Below are 4,083 nucleotides of genomic sequence, written 5' to 3'. Positions count from 1 at the left end.
TTATAATACCTACCACATTTTCCATGAATTTATGCTCATGTTTGTGTTTTTTATTTTGTCATCAATAAAATTTATGCTAATGTTTTTGTTTTGTTGCATGGCCAACAACGTGTCACACTAGGACTCACTACAGATTGTATAGAAAAAATAAATAAATAATTTGATAATCAATTTATTTATCCATTTATAATCTATAATATATTATAAAAGTTAGATCTCTATAACTAATGAATGTATAAAATGGTGACACATCTCTTTCACAATGCATAAAATAATGACACATTAAACGCCACACGGTAGACAACTATTGGTACATATCAATCTTCTCAAACACCACGTGGTAAATAACTATTGGCACATGTGAATTTTCTTGCTATGTGTCACTAATAAATAATAATAAAAAACTTAAATGTGCACTATAAATTCCACAATTTTAATAATTATTCACTATAAACTCCTTTAATTACTCCATAAATTTTTCATTCTTATTCCCCAACAATTGCTTCTATAAGAGCATTCTCATCAAGTGTGTCAAATGCCAAATATTTGGCATTTGACACCAAAAAATCTCTCTCATGAGATGTTTTAAATGCCATAATTTTTACCACATGTGAACAATACCGTTCCAAAGATGGAATGGTACGGATTGAAATGCTAAAAAAAAATATAGTTCTTTATTAATTTTCTCTTTCATCCTTTATGACTTTCTCTCTTCTCTCTCTTTTTTTATTCTTTTTCTTCTTTCTTTATCCGCCACTCCTTCATCTTTGTCACTCTCTTTTCCTCTTTTCTTCTTCCTTTTTTCTTCTTCTTTCTCCAGAAGCTTCACCTCTCTCTTTTTTCTCTCTTTTTTTCCTTTTTTTTGTATTTTCTATCACTCTCTTTGTGCCTCTCTGCCTCTCTCTCTTTTTTCTTTTTCTTTTTTCTACTCTCTCTCTCTCTCTCTCTCTCTCTCTCTCTCTCACTCTAGACTCGTTGCTCATTGAGATCGGCCATTGCTGTGGAGTTTGGCCTCACGATCGCATGTAAGTTTGGGCCTTTTTCTTTTTCTTTTTTTGGTTGTGGGTTTCAAGTGATTGTGGGTGGTGGTGGAGTTATTTTTTGGGTTGTTGTGGATTTTTTTTTCTGGTTGTTTTTTTTTTTTATAAGGTGTTGTTGGTGGATGTGGGTTTGTACCGGTGGTGGCTGTCGATGTTGTTGTGGCAGTGGTTGTTGGTGGCCATTGTTGCGGCAGTAGTGGCTATGGGTTTGTTTCATTTGTGATGGGTTTTGAGGTTTGTGAATGTGGTGAGTTGTTGTGGATTTTTTTTTTTTTTTTTTTTTTTTTTTTTTTTTTAAGGTGGCGTTGGTGGATGTGGGTTTGTGCCAGTGATGGTTGTCAGTGTTGTTGCGGCAGTGGTTGTTGGTGGTGTTGCGGTAATGGTGGTTGTGCCATTGTTGTTGTTGATGATGATGATGATAATAATAAGGAGGAGATAATATATTATTTTAATGTATAGTAAATATTATTTTAATATATAAAATTGAATGATAAAACATCTGATGAATAAAATATTGTAAAATAATAAAATAGGCTTTTAGTGTGTTAAAATGACATTTTTTATGAAACAGCCGATGAGAATGCTCTAAATAACTTAAAACACATGTTCTAAAAAAGGAATATTTAAATAATGCTTGATTTGATTTTAAAAACACGTTTAGGCAAAGAATCTGAAATCAAGCATGCAAACAACCGTTACTCTCCCTTTCTCAGTTGAAGGGTTTCATATACCCACCATTGCTTCCACAATCAAATGTGAGTTGTCACGTTCAAGCTCAGCACAAATCCCCATCTATTGCCTACCCTCTATCTTTCCATCAAATCCTTTTTTTACTGCTGCAATGGTCGCACAAAAATTGATTGGAATGACTTCAGAGCCATACGTGAGCTCTCGTAGCTCCACCTTATCCATAGCCTTGATTGTTATTTTATTATTATTATTTTCTTTTAACGTTGTTGGTTGCTGCTTTCTACTTTATATGCTTTGGGTGCTTAAATTTTGTAGGTAACTTGTCTCAAAATTAACTCTTTTTAAGGGACAGAGAGTACAAAGAAGAAGCCAGCGCTTGACCATCAATTACAATGCATGATTTTCTTTGTATAGCATTATTTCAATGTATGATGTAGGCTGCTTAATTAATGTACTTTGGAATTGTTCTCCAATTTTCTTGGGTAAACAATATTGAACTTCTTTTCTTCTTTTGCAGCTTCACCTTTGATGCCAAACCCCCAAAATCAAAGGGATGTAAGGTGTTCTTGGGAATGGCGTGGCTGAAAAGCACTAAGCATCAGAAAAGGATTACAAGGAACATCCTAAAAAACCTACAAGACTGCTTGAAGGGGATGTTCTGTGTAGTTGAGAGGGAATTTTTGCAGCAAGATAGTGGATATATGGATCTACTGCAATTTGTACATTGATATATGGACTATTTTTTTTGAGAATCTGATATATGGACTTTGATTGGATAATTATCTAATGCATTTTTCTTTGCAGATGTGCCCTTTAAACATATGAATCCCCTTGGAGCTACCAGCTTCAGTCTTCCCCCTCACGTCCCTCTTTCTACAGTTGGGCATTTATTTCTTTGGAGATTGGTAGGTACCACCCTCATGGCTCATGCTTCTCAGGTATATACTAAGAGCATCCACACTAGTGGATGTAAATTTTTTGTAAATTTACTAGTCTAGAACTTACTTTTTCTATTTTACCCTCTTATTTTTACAAAGTACTCACATAAGTTTGTCTATTATACATGTCAATTTATTTAAATAATCATTTCTATTATTATTTTATTATATACCTCTTCGTTAATATCTATATCTCCCTTGTCTCAAATCTTTGCCCCTCTCTCATCCCAAACCCCCTGCCTCCAAACACGCACACACCATCACAAAGCCAAACCTCCATGGCTAGAGCTCCATGGCCATGGCCGAACATCACATAACCATCACAAAAGCAAAATCCCACATAAATTAAACCCTTTCTCTTTCTAGTTCTCTAAACCCGAATCCCACCTAGCCTAGACCACCATGGCCAAACACTATAGGTTCAACCAATCAACCACCACAAGCGCCGATTTGAAACTATTAAAAAAATTATTTACATGGCTACACTCTGATCCAAGCACGGCATCGATCTGAAACTCCAATCCAAGCATGGCGAGAAGAACGTCGATCCAAGCACATTGATCTAAAACTCCGATCCAAGTACGCCGATCTACCACAAGCGCCGATCCACTCTCTTTGTCTTTGTTGGTGTGTCCGTGTGTGGGTGTGTTTGGTTTTGTGGTGTCTGTGGTTGATTTTGTGGTTAATTTTTTATTTTGTTTGTGGGAGTGTGTGTATCAGAGGAAGAAGCAAATGATGAGGGCATTGGTTTTGCATATGAAGAAGAGAGAGAAAAAAAATGAGCAAAATTAGAAATTATTAAAATAATGTATAGAAGAGCTACAGTAACCATGTATATATGCACAGTTACTGTAGCTCCTGTATATTTATGCATAATTTTACACCCACTGATGTGGGTGTTTTTTTTGTCAAAATGTGTAAAAATAGCTGTTTTTTGTATTTTGCAAGATTATTCATGAACTGATTTGGTTGCTCTAATAGGAATTATAGTACCATTGAAGAAGGGGCACCTATGAGAACCATTTCAATAGTACGGGTAGTAACTTGCCACACGGTCAAGTTCTTTTCAATTTTCCTATTAAATGACAAATAAAGAATATCATGATCACGAGTAGGTTTTATGGTTTTAAAACTCGATATGAAAAAAAAAAAAAAAAAAACTATTTACTAGTTTTATGGTTTGGTCGGGATTGAATCGGTAATGTCATAATTAATATAATTAAAATATTTAAAATAGATAATAATTTTTATGTGAATTTCATAACTTATAATAAGAAAATATTTTAAAATATAAATATTTTTTATTTAAATACAATTTAAATTCTGTATTTTTTTTTTTTTTTATAAATAATAGTTTAATAGTTTAACTTTATTTATATGTTTTAACTTTTAAGTTAAATACTTATTATTATTAT

The 4,083-nt window shown here is 33.5% G+C and overlaps 1 long non-coding RNA gene across 2 annotated transcripts; it reads left to right on the top strand.

Annotated features, from left to right (window-relative positions):
* Positions 1–980: 980 nt before the first annotated feature.
* On the top strand, positions 981–2,707 carry LOC111992324 (uncharacterized). Of its 2 annotated transcripts, XR_010631260.1 has the most exons (3): positions 981–1,025; positions 2,248–2,449; positions 2,535–2,707. It is a non-coding gene; the product is annotated as an uncharacterized LOC111992324 (long non-coding RNA). The 2 variants fall into 2 exon arrangements; XR_010631259.1 differs by having other exon boundaries at positions 2,248–2,707.
* The last annotated feature ends 1,376 nt before the right edge of the window (positions 2,708–4,083 follow it).

This window comes from Quercus suber, unplaced genomic scaffold (genome assembly GCF_002906115.3).
Source record: "Quercus suber isolate HL8 unplaced genomic scaffold, Cork oak 2.0 scaffold_204, whole genome shotgun sequence".
NCBI classification, from domain to species: Eukaryota; Viridiplantae; Streptophyta; class Magnoliopsida; order Fagales; family Fagaceae; genus Quercus; species Quercus suber.
This window is presented reverse-complemented; position numbering and strand designations above follow the sequence as displayed.